General features: G+C 37.4%; 1 protein-coding gene across 7 annotated transcripts in view; it reads right to left on the bottom strand.

Moving 5' to 3' along the window:
• Greb1l (GREB1 like retinoic acid receptor coactivator) overlaps positions 1-16,848 on the bottom strand; it is a 245,621-nt gene that overhangs the window by 104,313 nt on the left and 124,460 nt on the right. For all 7 annotated transcript variants that reach the window (XM_048363113.1, XM_048363116.1, XM_048363115.1 and 4 more), the window contains one exon: positions 12,678-12,775. The gene's annotated coding sequence lies outside the window, so the exon portion shown is untranslated. The remainder of the gene's footprint in view (positions 1-12,677; positions 12,776-16,848) is intronic.

The raw sequence follows: 16,848 nt of genomic DNA, 5'->3' as shown, positions 1-16,848 counted from the left end.
AATCTCTCTCTTGGATGATGAAGCAACCGACAAGAACCAGAAAATGACCACACTCCAAGAAACGGTGAAGCTTCAGGGCAGACTAATCCAGGAACTAGTGGACAAAGACAAGAGATATAATCTGTGCATAATTGGAATAGAAGAAGGAGCCGAATACCAGAGCAGAGGGCTTCATCATATTTTCAATAAAGTTATTGCAGAAAACTTCCCCAATCTCACAGGGGACCCCATCCAGGTAACCAAAGCCTATAGGACACCTGGCAGGCCAGACCCCAGAAAAGCCACCCGAAGGCACATAATATTCAAGACTTCAGATCTCAAGAATAAAGAGCAAATTCTGAATGCAGCCAAAGTGAAGAAAGAAATTTACTACAATGGGAAGAGGATCCGAATAACAGCAGACCTCTCCACACAAACCTAGCAAGCGCGAAGTGAGTGGAAGAACACCATCCAAGTTCTACAGGCCAACAATATGCAACCTAGGATTAAATATCCAGCAAAGTTGGAGTTGACATTCGAAGGGAAAACCAGATCTTTCCATAGCAAAGAGGATCTAAAGGAGTATGTGAATAAAAAACCAGCCCTACAGCGAATTCTAAAGAGGGGAATCCCACACAACAGAAATCGTACAGGACACGCAGACAGAAACAGAAAGAAACTACAATAGCCAGAGCGCAACAGAAAGAGCAGCTCACTAAAGACAAGAAAAAAAAAAAAAAGGAAAAAACAGCCCAACAAGAAAATGGAAGGAGAAAAAACACTCTTATCCTTGATCTCTTTGAATATAAACAGTATAAACTCTCCGATTAAGAGGAGCAGACTGGCAGAATGGATCCGCAAACAGAAAGTTGGCATCTGTTGTCTACAAGAGACCCACCTTACAGCAGGGGACAAAAACAGGCTACGAATGAAAGGAAGGAGCAAGATCTTCCAAGCAAATGCACCTACCAAAACGGCAGGTGTAGCCATCCTGATCTCAGACAAGCTGGACTGCTCATTAAAATCAACTCAAAAAGACAAAGAAGGACACTACATTTTAATACAAGGAAAAATCCAGAATCAAGACATCACAGTGATAAATGTATACTCACCGAACAAAAAGAGGCCCTACATATGTCAAGCAAATTCTCACAGAATTACAGAACAAGATGGACGCAAACACAATTATAGTGGGAGACTTTAAGACCCCACTCTCTCCAAGAGACAGATCCAACACCCAGAGGATTAGCAAGGGAGCTGAGGACCTAAGTAACACCATATCCCAAATGGATCTGACAGATCTATAACAGAATCTTCCATCCTACAGAGACCCAATACACCTTCTTCTCAGCATCCCATGGATCATACTCCAAAATAGACCATGTCATAGCGCACACAAAGAACCTCAGCAAATACAAAAGTATTGACGTCATCCCATGTATTATATCTGATCACAGTGTATTAAAGGTAACCCTCAATAACAACGGTTACCACAGAGGCTATACACGTTCTTGGAGGCTAAACCCCACACTGTTATCCAATACTTGGGCCACAGACCAAATTAAAGATGAAATCAACGAATTCATAAGCCACAATGACAAAGAAAACCTATGGGACACAGCTAAGGCAGTACTGAGGGGCAAGATCATTGCCCTCAGCACTCACATTAAAAGAATGGAAGCAGAGCAGGTGAATACCCTCACGATGAAACTAAAACACCTGGAGAAACAAGAAATGATCGAATCTAAAATGACTAGGAGGAGAGAGATCACAAAGATTAAAGAAGAGATAAATCTGGTTGAAAATAGAAAGACCATTCAACAAATAAATAAGACTAAAAGCTGCTTCTTTGAGAAAATAAATAAAATTGACAGACCCCTCGCAAGACTTACAAAAAAAAGAAGAGAAGAGGCTCATATATGTAAAATCAGGGACTCCACCGGAAAAATTACAACAAGTACACATGATATTCAAACAATCATAAGGAGCTATTTCCAGAACCTCTACTCACTAAAAAACAATAATTTTACAGAAATGGATCAATTCTTAGAGAAGAATAAACTTCCCAAACTGAACCAAGAAGAAATAAATCAACTAAATAAACCAATAACTTACAGTGAGATATAGGGGGTAATCAAGAACCTCCCAACAAAGAAAAGCCCAGGCCCAGATGGATTCACCAACGAATTTTATAAAACCTTTAGTGAGGAGCTAATACCAATACTCCTCAAACTCTTCCACGAAATGGAAACAGAGGGAGAAATCCCCAGCTCATTCTATGAAGCTAATAACATACTCATTCCCAAACCAAGCAAAGACCCAACAAAAAAAGAGAACTACAGATCAATATCACTAATGAACACAGACGCAAAGCTCCTCAATAATATATTAGCTAACAGGATCCAGAAACTGATCAAGAAAATTATACATCATGACCAAGTAGGCTTCATCCCACAGTCACAAGGATGGTTCAACATCCGTAAATCAATCAACGTAATTCACCACATAAACGGAACTAAAATCAAGAATCACATTGTTATCTCAGTCGATGCCCAAAAAGCCTTTGACAAAATAAAACATCCATACTTATTAAAAGCTTTGGAGAGAACAGGAATAGATGGAACATTCCTCAAAACAATAAAAGCCATATACAACAGACCATCTGCTAACATCATATTAAATGGAGAGAAACTTAAATCATTCCCCCTAAACTCAGGAACAAGACAAGGATGCCCGTTCTCCCCACTTCTTTTCAACATAGTGCTGGAATCCCTAGCCATAGCAATAAGGCAAGAGGAGGACATCAAAGGGATCCACATCGGCAAGGAAGAAATCAAATTAACCCTATTCGCAGACGACATGATCTTATATCTGAAGGACCCAAAAAACTCAGTCCGAAACTCCTACACCTAATAAACCATTTTGGCAAAGTAGCAGGATACAAAATCAATCCACAAAAGTCAGCAGCTTTTCTGTACACCAGCAATGTACAAACAGAAAAGGAAATTATGGAAACAATTTCATTTACAGTAGCCAAAAAAAGAATAATAAAGTACCTAGGGATCAACTTAACCACGGACGTGACGGACCTATTTAATGAGAACTATAGAAATCTAATAAGGGAAATCAAAGAAGACACAAGGAGATGGAAAGACCTCCCATGCTCATGGGTAGGCAGAATCAATATAGTGAAAATGGCCATATTGCCCAAATTGTTATACAAATTCAATGCAATACCTATCAAAATCCCAGTCACATTCTTCACTGAAATAGAAAAGGCAACCCATAAATTCATATGGAACAGCAAAAGACCTAGAATAGCCAAAGCAATTCTAGGCAAAAAAAGCAGTGAAGGTAGTATTACAATACCAGACTTCAAGCTCTACTATAGGGCCATCATAACAAAAACAGCCTGGTATTGGTATAAAAACAGACCGGAAGACCAATGGATTAGAATTGAAGATCCAGAAATAAAACTGCACTCTTACAGTTAGCTGATATTCGACAAAGGAGCTAAAGAGATACAATGGAATAAACATAGCCTCATCAACTACTGGTGCTGGGAGAACTGGGCAGCCATATGCAGAAATCTCAAAGCAGACCCAAGCCTATCACCATGTACCAAGATCAACTCAAAATGGATCAAGGACCTCAATATCAAACCTGAATCCTTGAAACTACTGAAGGACAGAGTAGGAAGGATGCTAGAACTTATAGGCACAGGAAGGAACTTCCTGTATATAGTCCCAGGGGCACAACAAATAGGGGAGAGACTCGACAAATGGAACTACTACAAATTAAAAATTTTCTGCACAGCTAGGGACATTGCCACCAAAACAGAAAGACAGCCAACCATATGGGAAAGGATCTTTACCAGCACAGCAACAAAGGCCTAATATCTGTCATCTACAGAGAACTCAAAAACCTAAGCCCCTCTAAGGCTAATAAACCTATTAGGAAATGGGCAAAGGAGCTAAAGAGAGACTTCACAAGAGAAGAAATAAAAATGGCAAAGAAACATATGAGGAAATGTTCAACATCCCTGGTAGTAAAGGAAATGCAAATAAAAATAACCCTGAGATACCACCTCACCCCAGTTAGAATGGCCTATACTCTGAACTCAGGCAACAACAAATGCTGGAGGGGGTTCGAGGAAAGAGGAACCCTTCTCCATTGTTGGTGGGAGTGCAAATTAGTACAACCACTTTGGAGAACAGTATGGAGGTTTCTCAAAAAGCTCAATATAGACCTACCCTATGACCCAGCCATACCACTCCTAAGCATCTATCCTAAACAGCAAGTCCCAAGATATCAAAAAGACATTTGTACTTCGATGTTTATCATGGCACAATTCACAATAGCCAAAATATGGAAACAACCCAGATGCCCCTCCACAGATGAATGGATCCAAAAATATGGCACCTATACACAATGGAATACTACATAGCGATTAGGAATGGTGAAATATTGTTATTCGCAGGGAAATGGTCAGAACTTGAACAAATAATGTTGAGTGAGACAAGCCTAGAACACAGAAAACAAAGGGGCATGATCTCCCTGATATATGACTGTTAAAAAAGGGAGATGGAGAGACAGTAGAGACCAGGTGTGTGAAACCAAAAACTGCTTGTCACATGGTATTTCCCACAGGATTGGGGCAGCGACCCAACAGTATGTAACTAAAACCAAAGTTACTCAACATATAAAGGTCAAAAATTGACCTTTCACTGGAATACAATAGCTCAAAAGCTATGTATGTACGTTCATATAAGACTACTGTCGACATATTGTCTAATATCAACATTACATTTAGAGCCCTAGGAGAATTTTCTTGGGCTTGGCCACGTGGGTACTGTATATGTTCTTGATACATTTTATATTGTATATATGTCTACCTGACCTAGAGAAGGGATAGAAAAACAGGGCATAAGATATCACAAGAAATGTACACACTGCCCTACTATGTAACTGTACCCCTTTTGCACACACCTTGTCAAAAAAAATTGTGTTCAATTAATAAATAAATTAAATTAAAAAAAGAAAGATCGTAAACAGTACGCCTCTTTCTGCAGCACAATATTGTGATTGGGCACTTTTCTGCTTTTGTCTTTATCCTCTTGCTGTAAAAGAGACTGAAAATGGGGGAAGGTAGCTTCCATCTCTGGTGAGTTTAGAAAGGATGGATAAAAAAGTGAAGAAAAGCAGCTTGGGAAATAGGTGCTAGCAAATACTGCTACAGCCTGTCATTTTCCTTTTCTCTTGCAAATGGAAAGGAGAAACAACATAATATTAAGAACCAGGACATGGTCCACATCAAGGTCCACATGAAGGACTCTCATGTGCTGAAGATGAGACAAACTGGACATAAAAGAGAATGCATGGGGGCTGAGGATGTTACTTAGTGGTAGAGCACTCACCTAGCATGCACAAAGCCCTCAGCACCATTTAAACAGAAAAAGCCACAAGTGGTGCTGTGGCTCTAGAGGTAGAGTGCTAGGCTTGAGCACAGAGGGGCTGGGGACAGTGTTCCATCCCTGAGTCCAAGCCCCAGGACTGGGGGGAAGGGAGGGTGGAGAAGGAGAGAGAGTGAGAGAGGGAGAAAGGGAGAGAGACAGAGAGACAGAGACAGAGACAAAGAGAGAGAATGTAGGTAATTGCCTTAAGTGTATTTAAAATTAATTTTACTTTTCAAAGGAAAAAAAGAAGTGCCTCTTAGAAAAATAAAAAACAAAAACAAACCACTTAATTCATTAAATACTACTGGAGAATAAAAGAAAAGAATTACATTTACCCTGTTCTTCCTGTCCTACACTCCAATGTAACCAAATAGTCTTGGTCGACAGAGAATGATTAATATTTTTAATGGAAAATTACAGCTAATAAAAGCACAAAAAATGACCACTTTGCAACTGCTAATGAAATATTCATAACAGTGATGATAAATGAAACCATCAGGTAAAAGACTGATAGAGAACTACATAATGGAAATATCAGACTCTCTTCTTGAACCCACAAATCCAGCTTAACCACCTTACAAGAGAGACAGTGAGACTCTGTGAGCTCAAAGGGAAACAATATGAAGCACAGACACCACCAAGAAACACTGCTGCCAAAAGATGCAGTCAGTCTAGCCAAATCACTAGAGAAACTTCAATTTAAAGTGTTGAGAGCTGGGGCTCAGGAATCTGAGATTTGAGGATTATGATTCAAAACCAGCCCAGGCAGAATTGTCTGTGAGATCTTACCTTCAATTAACCACCTAAAAACTGGAAGTGGAGCTGTGTACCAGTTGGTAGATCACTAGCTTTGAGCAAAACACTTCAGAAAGTGTGCCCAGGCCCTGGGTTCAAGTCCCACAACTGACAAAAAAGTATAAAGGAAAAAAAATAAGTGTAACTATAAAAGAACAAGTGGATTCCAAATGAGGGACAAGAGTAGAGGGCAACGGATCTGGCTTCTGCAAGCAGCCAGGGTCATCCAGTTTTCAAATGTTGGAACTATTAAGGGTACTAAGTAAAGATGCACCCCCTTCAATGATTTGGGCAGTAAGTAGGTTCCAGGGTACAGTTCTGGCCAGAAATGACAATCAAGGTAAAAAGCTCCAAAAGCTGCACTACAGAGCAAATGATGGGATGATCTTTGACACCAAGAGCAGTGACACCCAATAGAATTTTCTGAGATGAAAGAAATGATCTATATATCTACTGTCCGATATATGGTAGTCAGAAGGCACATTTGGCAGTTGAAATATGGCTTATAAGACTGCCAAACTAAATTTTAAATTTTATTTCATTGTAATTTAAGTAAATACATATGTGATGTGGCTAGCATATTAGACAGTGGAACTTTAGTGTATATATAATGACTAGGAGATATAAATTTAAGTTCTAAGAACTCAGAACTGGCTGTGTCCCTCATGATGTAACTTTGAGTGAATCATTTTACCTTTCTCAAATTCAGTTTCTTCACTTGTCAAATGAATATATACAGTAGACTGTTAATATTCCTTACGGCAATACAATGCTTTGATTGTGTAAGAAAGCTACGTGTTAATGCATTACTGATAACATCTTCTCTATTTTTTAAATTATTCACCAATGAGTATTGTGGCTAGCCATATGCTTATAAGTCTTTGGATTCAATTCCTAGAACTGGATAACTTTTTTTTCAATGATGAGAGTGATAATGTGTAATCCCTATACAAACATTGTTCTTAAAAGTTCTCATAGAAGCCAGCTGCTGGTGGCCCATGTCTGTAATACTAACTACTCAAGAGATCTGAGGATGGCAGTTCGAAGCTAGCCCAGACAAGAAAGTCTATGAGACTCTTATCTCCAATTAGTCACTAGAAAACTAGAGGTGGATCTATGGATCAAAAGTGGTAGAGCACTAATCTTGAGCAAAAAGAGCTGAGGGACAGCCCCCTCGGCTGACCAAAACAACCCCCCCCAAAAAAACAAACCCAAAAACCAAAAAACCCCAACAACCCTACAACCCGCCCCCCAGCAAAACAAAACAAAAGAAAACTCATAGAATCTATAATCCAAAATTAAAAACAAGTGCACATTCATATTTCCCTCCTGTGTGTGCATGTGTGTGCGTGTGTGTGTGTGTGTGTGTGCACGTGCGCGCGCATATACGTTGGTCCTGGAGCTTGTATTTGGGGCTTGCGTGCTGTCCCTTAGCTTTTTCACTCAAGGCTTGCGCTCTACCACTTGAGCCACAGCCCCACTTCTGGCTTTTTGCTGGTTAACCAGAGATAGGAGTCTCATGGATTTCCCTGTCCAGGCTGGCTTCAAACTGTGATCCTCAGATCTCAGCCTCCTGAGTAGGTAGGAGACTACAGTCATTAAGCCACTGGCACCTGGGTTCTCTTGTGCTTTTATACCATTTATTTATTATTCATCTACTTAGTAAGGCTAACCACTCAGATATGTCCCAACCCCATTTACTCTTAAATTGCCATTTTAATTATTTATATTAGTTGGTATTAGTATTTTGTAACTCCATTAAATTGTGAGTTTGGGGGCAAACTAGTTTTTGTTTTAAAACTACAATTGAGTAAAAAGATGAATAGATGGAGGGAGGGGGGTATGAGGGACGAGGTAACAAACAGTACAAGTAATGTATCCAATGCCTAATGTATGAAACTGTAACCTCTCTGTAAATCAGTTTGATAATAAAAATTTGAAAAAAAAGATGACTAGATGGAGTTTTTATGTGTCTTATCCAATTTCATATTAAGCAGGTCTGAAGAGATACTATCTTCCAAGCACATTCCAAAAATACACAAGACTAATCATTCATTCAAAACAAAGTGTTTTATTTAATTTTTATTCATCCTCCTTGCTGAAAATCTTTAGAGAATGAAAATTTCAACTTCTATAAATAGTTCTGTACATTTAGGCTGGAATTAATTAGTTTTGACAACTTCTGATGCTGAAAGTACTTTAGACAGCAAAATAAAAACCCAGCTGCATAATTTAATTTAATTTAGGAATGTGCTTACAGATAGCAATATCTTCTGATAATACTATGATATGCCTAATAGTTTCATTATAATTATTAAAAACTCCTAATTACAAGATGAAGTACAATGTTATTTTACTTTTGTAACAAAGGGTCACACATTATGACTAGAAATCTTTACTTTCTTCTTTGAAATGCCAGAAATTCTTCTGTAAAATAAACACATCTTGTCAAAGCTATCTGGAGCTAGTACAATTACCAGAAGCATCCCTGTATAAGATCAAAGAAACAAAACAATAATAGGCAACATGTGACCTCTACCATGTCACCAGAGACCAATTTTTCAACAGGGGCAATAGTCAATAGACCAGAACAGAAAACATTAAATAAGGGCTGGGGATATGGCCTAGTGGCAAGAGTGCTTGCCCTGTATACATGAGGCCCTGGGTTCAATTCCCCAGCACCACATATATAGAAAATGGCCAGAAGTGGCGCTGTGACTCAAGTGGCAGAGTGCTAGCCTTGAGCAAAAAGAAGCCAGGGACAGTACTCAGGTCCTGAGTCCAAGTCCCAGGACTGGTCAAAACAAAACAAAACAAAACAAAACAAAACAAAAACACCATTAAATAATGAGAAATGCTTCCAACACATGGTTCACCACATTCATCATGACTGTCACAGAGAGATTTCAGGGTCTCTATGGTTTCAGAGAATAAACTTCTGGGGATTTGTCACTATAATCATTAAAATCTGCATAAAACATATGAAACAGGGGCTGGGAATGTGGCTTAGCGGTAGAGTGCTTGCTTAGCATGCATGAAGCCATGGATTTGATTCCTAAGTACAACATAAACAGAAAAAGCCAGAAATGGCGCTGTGGCTCAAGAGGTAGAGTGTTAACCTTGAGCAGAAGGAAGCCAGGGACAGTGCTCAGGCCCTTAGTTCAAGCCTCAGGACTGGCCAAAAAAAAAAAAAAAAAAAAAAAAAAAGCCCACAAAAACAAATTTCTCAAACAGAGTAAACTTTAAATAAATGAAACTACTAAAAGTATGTTTCCAAATTTTAGGTTTTTTTAGCTGTATTTTTTTTTGTGTTTTCTTTTTTGGTACTGGGTATTGAACCCAGGACGTTGCACTTGCTAGGCAAGTGCTTTGTCACTGAGCTACATCCCAGCTCCAAATTTTAGTTGATACTTTAAAAAGCATAGTGGGAAAGGGCTATTATAATCTTAGCTTTTATATTAACACTTACGTGGATTATTTACCTATTCTCATTTCATTTCCTAAGATTATTTGGATCTTGGGTCATGGACATTAATCAGATAAACATAATTAGTAATAACACATTAAAGGCATGTAGTGTGTATGTGTGTGTGTCTGTGTATCTGTGTGTGTGTGTGTGTGTGTGTGTGTGTGTGTGTGTGTGTGTGTGTAGTGTTTTGGGTAATGGTAGGCCATTAAATCCAGAAACAGGGTCTTCTTTGTAATGCACTTGGGTGACTAAGAATTGCAAGACTGACAGGAGAGAAAAAGAAATTTCCACTCACCATAATGACAGTAAAGCACACTTAAAATTGACTTTCAAAACACTGCAAGTCAAGTGGCTTTACAATCACTAAAATTTGATTGTTTTTCTTGGTTGCTACCACCAAACAGCTGCTTCTTTTGAATCAGATATGAGTTGGGGGATTTACAAATGGATCTGAATTACACAATTTGTGAAACACACATATTCTGCTATAATTCAGAGGCTACTGAAAGAAGGAGATGAGCTCAAAAGAAAAGGTGCTGGAAATTCAAAGCAATGGAACATTCTGTCCTTGTATGGTTGTTGCTCCTGTGCCTTCAATCTCCCCACTCTGTCATCTGTCTATCTTCCCATCTTCTTATCTTATTAAGGTTGCTAATTGTATTTGTCAGTTTTGCCACAATTTCAATGCTACTTAACAGCTGCAGGTTTTCTCTTGGCAATTATCAGTCACTACACTTAGGCTTCTAAATTAGTTGTTGAAAGGAGCTTTAACCTTGAGAAGATAGAAAAAGAGCACCCTGCATGCTATGCCTTACATTTACAAATATTCTACTATAACAGAAGTAGTAATCATTTAAAAAGGATTAGAAAAAACCCCATATTCACACAAAGTTAATAAATAGATTAACTATAACCATAACAAAATGTCAATTCATAATTTAGTAAGATAATGTTTTACAAAACCTATAACACTCATAACTCATAACCACTCGTAATTTTATCTATTTTTTTGCCATACACTTTGTAGTTTCTTTCTATATATGCGTGTGTATATAATGTATAAGCTAGAATAACAGACACTGCTAAATCTCTCTCACTGTCCCCTTTCACTCTCTGCCAGGTGGCTAACGCCTTTCAAAGGTATGCACAATTCTCTAAGTGGTCTCTTGAGGGCATGAACTACTAGAAACAGCTTTCACAGCATGAGGATGTTTTGCCCTTTGTGCATGTTTTTTCAAAGAGAAAATTATTACATTGCTGCCTTTTCCTCCAAGTACGAGGGACTGAACAGGGTCTCACATATGCTAGGCAAGTGCTCTAGAACTGAGCCGCACAATAGCATAATCTATTCCTGACTGACATTGATTTTTGTTTTACTACTACAAAATGGCAAGAAAGGTACGATTTAAGGCTAACCACCAATGGATACCCCCTTTTAACAGCAATCAACAACAAATTTAAAAAGTCTGAAAGTCAGAGATGGGTGTGCAAAATAGTGGAACACTGGTTGTATAGATGCATGAGGCTCTGGGTTAAAAAACAACTGTCAGGCAGAAACATACTTAATGTGCAATGTCTTCCCTTTATAAATAAGTTAAACCTAAAGATAACCTTTTAGAGTTCTGTGTTAGGTAAGATCAAAAGCATGTAGAATAAATTTTAAGTTAATGTAGGTGTACCCTTATCTATGCCTCCTTCCCTTGCTTTCTACTCTAATAAAAGAAAAGGTGGTATGACATTCAACGGTATGACATTCTTCACTGAGACAGAACATTAAAATGATAAACATTTTGGAAAGCAAAGTACACTTTAAACCCAAACTGTTCTTTCAGACATACATTGACTCTTATAGTCCTTGGCAACATTTGGTAAGGATTATCCTTCCATTAGACAAAAGCAAGCATTCCTTAGATAAATCAGGAGTTTTTGCCATGAGACTCATAAAACCTTTTCACAACACAGATTTTCAAGAGAATCCTTTAAGGTTTTAGGAGGCTGCTCCTTTTACTAAGTAACAAAATACACCCTGTGGTGTCTTACTGACCCCACTCAGCTGTCCTTTGACCTCTTCAATTGTTGAAGCCTAACTCCAGGGCCCACAGAATTTGCCTCCCATATCAAAAAGGCTAATGTTGCTTCCTCCTAGCACCTGGTGAAACAAAATGCAACAGTCTCTTTCTTCTGCCTCCTCCTCTCCCTCTCTGACCATTTTCCAGATGTTCCAGGCCCAAATGTTAAGCCAATACAGGGTTTTGGTATCTGAGTGGTCAGCATGAAGGAACAAACAGGGAGGAGGCTGAAGTGGCAATGACCCTCTTGTTCTTTTTGGCCTCAAAAGGATATAGCAGGCTGTAAAAGAGGAAAAGATCTTTGGCTTCCCTTGGAAATGCCAGGCTATTTAAACACACTATAACTTCCAAAAGGAGAAGAGACATCTTGGGTATGACCCCTCTGATAGACAAGCATTATCTAAAACAATAATTCTAAATTCTCAATTTTATGCAAGCTCTAAATTTTCTTTGCCATAGTAGAAAGCAATCAATATCACTTTTTTCTTTTTCTAAATTGAAATCCTTCTTTTAAAAAAAAGCTTTAATAAATCCTTTATAACATATACCAGGAATAGTGATATGAGAGACAAATTTTAAATATATGTGGTTACCTGTATGGTTTGGGTTTTTCTAAACAATCTAGAAGTCTTTCAAGCAATTTGGAAGATAAAATCTTCATCAAAGGGGAATCAAAAACTGAAATCTTGCTTTATTAATTTGGGTATACAGGAAAATCAGAGCTTGTTGTAAGGGCTAGGGAAGTGGACTGGGGAAGAAGTGACTTAAGAGGGGTTTATAGAAGTGTCTGTTTAATCAATGTAAGGACCAAAACATAGTAGCTTAATTAAATTCTAAATCTAACTCCTTAAAACAAATCAATCAGATCATGAAAAACTAAGAGGTTGGACATACATAATTGTACAATACCTTGGTTTAGTTATTAACATTTTTGAGTCATAGTTCATTAGTCAACACTTCAAGGAGCCAGTTGCCTAGATTATAACTTGCTTAAGGCTTCTTCACACCTGTAAAAACATAAAAAATAAATAAAGTATATAATAAAACATGAGTTAATTTCCTAGGGTATCACATTCTGTAGTAAAACATTCTAAATAGCTACAAAGTCACAGAAACTATTATCAAAGTTTTACCAAATTCCCCATACATCACAATAGACAAATACAGATAGTCTCCCCTCTTAAACACTCCCCAAATAATCGTAGTTATATATACTCAAAAGTAATTTCAACTGTTCTTAAGAATAAGTCTGCCTACTCTGAATTTTTGACAGGCATTACCTTAATGATAAAATTCTATAGAATAGTTTTTTTAACTTATTTATTAATTGAACACAAATTTTTTTTGACAAGGTGTTGTGCAAAAAGGGTACAGTTACATAGTAGGGCAGTGTGTACATTTCTTGTGATAGCTTATGCCCTGTTTTTATAGAATAGTTTTTGGAATGAAATCAGTGTATGATTTTCTTGTTGTAAGGAGTTTGGGAGATTTATGACATCTGCTCAAAATTGCTCAAATAAATGTAAAAAATTGAAACATAAGTAATACTGAGAGGATGTTTTTCATTTTTGAAATTGTCCTTTTATAATTTCTAAGAAGATGCCTAAAGTGGAAAAAGAGTTAGGGGCCTACAGTTTGAGCCACAGCTCTCTGGCTTTTTGGTGGCTAATTGGAGATAAGAGTCTCATGGACTTTTCCTGCCCAGACGGGCTTCGAACTTCAATCTTAGCCTCCTGAGTAGCTAGGATTACATACATGAGCCATCAGTGGCAGGCTTAGTTTCTTAAACCTTTTGAGCATATTCCTAATAGATAGCAATCTAACTATAATTATATATTGCTGGTTTAAAATTATAGGGTGCCTATTATTTTTTTCACTAAGTAGATTGTGGTCAATAGAAACTATTACATGAAAATATAGGAAATGAAGTTGTAAATCAGGAAGTAAACAAAGTCTATTTCTCATTGAATTTTACATATAACTCCAAAGTATAACATGTTCTTTGTTACTGGGACTAAAAAATAAACAAAGTGGAATTTTCTAAGAATGGAATGGTTTTGATTTTACTTTCCTTTTTAGTCCAAGTTGTGTGTGTGTGTGTGTGTGTGTGTGTGTGTGTGTGTGTGTGTGTGAGAGAGAGAGAGAGAGAGAGAGAGAGAGAGAAAACCATGTCAGATCTTGTAATAAAAACACTTGTCTTACCTCTCTTATTCTTCTAAGATATTTTCAGGCAAAAGAATAGTTAAAAATGCAGGACCTGTATTTTCAAACTTACATTTTTCCACCCTCACACATGCAAGTAGATATTAGGAGACTGCTATTTTTACCCAAACTCAAGATTACCCCATATGGTCAGCAAGGTCAAACTGCCAATGAAAACTATATGACTCCACAAGGACCATAATGATTTTTTTTAAAGGTCAGTAATCCAATTCCAATAGCTTTGGAGTCTAAAATTGCTAATTTCTGGCCACGTGCTGCACACTTCACCTGCTAGTAATGACATTTCTGTATTTTCTTCTAATTACACTCAAAGCTAAGACCTTTGGCCCTGGGCCACATACCCCCATTCATGCCTTACACATTCTCTTAAACGACCTGATCCTTTGTTGTCACTCTTCCTCTTTCATCTATTATTTACACCCATAGGGAAGGAAGATACTCTACCATTTGTGTAGCTTAAAGCTTCTAATCATCTTAATTTCTTTACCTTTCAACCTATGGTCTTTTTTTGTAGATGAATGCCAAAAATTTTGACAAAGTCATTTTTATTAAAATTACATCACCTTCTTATCCCCCTTTTTATTCTGCAGCCAGTCTTCTTTCCTTGTCCCAATCTTACACGGGAGACACTGTATCAGCCAGCATTTACAAATTTTGAACATGGCCAACAAAATGAATTCAAATCCCCAACTTCTTCAATCAGATGAATAAAAATTGTACTTCTTTTTAAAATCAAAGAGCCATTAAGTGAAATTGGAGATTATTTAAAATGACTTAAGATTTATCCCCAGTCTCATTTAAGCATAAGCATAGAATTGTCAGGACTACTTCACAAAAGCACCAAGAAAGTAGTAAGAATCAGAAAATAGTAAGAATGTTAGTTAAATTTTCAAGCATTTTAAAATTCACAACTACCTGGCTGCTTACAAAAAAAAAAAGGAAGAAAAAGAAAAGACAAAATGAAGAGAGAAACATCAAAATGTTCAATTTCTAGTTTAATCTTTAAAAGGTCACTAATTCCCCCCAAAGCAAAACTCTCATAGGAAACATTCTCCATCACAATGATTATTTCCTTGACACTCCTCCCAGACTTAAAAAAAGTGTCCAAACACATTTTACGAAGTCAAAAGCACAGGATTGTTTACCATGATGCAGGTGGCTCCCACAGATCACCTCAGTCACCAAAGATTCTGATTTCCAAGATGTTCATAAAATGCCATCTGATCCATCTTTGCTTGCTTCCTCTATTGCTCAGCTTACTCTTGATTTCTAACAGTGTTTCCTGCTGTCTGTCCCTTCCGCAGACCCTGAAAACCCTTGTCTTTTCTTATTTTTACCATTTGCTTCAACCAGCAGTTCACTGGAGACCCATCCATCTTGTAATGCCTAAAGTGACAGATGCTCTCTGGGACGACCACACTACTGAGTGAACAAAAGATAACATCACGTCCAGGAACTCCAGAGAGAAATACAACTGCAACCTTAAGATAGGGACTGACTTGACAGACATTGGACCATAAACCTCTTCTAAGGGAAAAAGAAAACAATTGCCACACACACACACACAAATCTGACACAATCAAAGGCAGAAAAGAGTGATTATTTGTGGATTGCCTTTTCACTCTGTAACTCACTCCCCCATCCCCCAATGCTTTTATATTGGGGCAATTCACTTGCCAAGAGGCAAGAGAAGTTCTTAGGAAAAGAAGCCTTTTTCAAGTATCTTCTTCTATTCAACAATATTCAAAGTGAAATTCATTCCCATGTGTGTTTCAAGAAATCTAAGACTTGCATTCATCTTGGCCTGTCTTGTTTGCATAAAGCAATTTGAACTCAGAAATGCTGACTCAGTTTCACTGCTGGGAAAGTCACAGGCACGCTTTGCAAATTAAAAACACATTAAACACATAAAAAATTAAAAAGTTACATGTGACATAATGTTAACAATATGTGTAGCTCATAAAAATGCCCATCATTCATTCATCAGGCAACCTCTAACTTATGTTAAAGGGACAGTTAATGAGAAAGGATTCTGGGAAGGGCTGCAGATCCCTTCTAACAAAAGAAAGGTCATATGAACATCCAGCAACAAAACTAATGACAAGGAAGCTGTAGAAGCAAGGGATGGCCTAATGCCATTCTCCATTTTGAGAGTTTCAAGCAACTTATTTAAAAATCACGACACAAATCACGACACAGAAGTAGGAAACAAATAGATCTCTATATTTAGATATCGTGAAGGGAAAACTCTGAAGAACATAAAAGCAAAAACCAACCTAGAGGTTCCATTAAGAATGCTATGTGTGATCAATGTCAATTATGGAGATTAACAACACGTTTCTGTCATAGACATCAAGTAGACAGCGGTAAACCTCTGTTGTAGGCAAATACATCATAATTCTCAAAAAGAGAAAATCATGCAAATATGTGTCTCATCTAAACAGCAAAATGGTCTTTCCCATCAACAATATTTCTAGGAAACATGAACATTTAATTGTGTAGTAAAGATATTTTAATTTTTCTTATGATGTTATAATTATGTTTCTTTGGAATCCTTAATGATTCCTCACATCCAAATTTTTTGCCCCAAATGTAAACATTTAAAGGTATTTTATCTTCTGTGATTTGGAGGACAAAAGAAAAAATTTCAATTCTAGAAATCAATGTAGTTCTTTTTACTTAAACATTTTTGACTCCCTTATTTCCTCAAACACTTCACTCAACTCTGCAAATAACAGTGTAATATTTCACAATCTGAGAATTTTGCTTTTTTTTTTAAACAATGCATTTGGCAAGAGCCTAATAGCTATGCCCCTATAAATGTATAAGATAATGCTAAGTGAAATGTTAATTGATA

This window comes from Perognathus longimembris, chromosome 15 (genome assembly GCF_023159225.1).
Source record: "Perognathus longimembris pacificus isolate PPM17 chromosome 15, ASM2315922v1, whole genome shotgun sequence".
NCBI lineage: Eukaryota > Metazoa > Chordata > Mammalia > Rodentia > Heteromyidae > Perognathus > Perognathus longimembris.
This window is presented reverse-complemented; position numbering and strand designations above follow the sequence as displayed.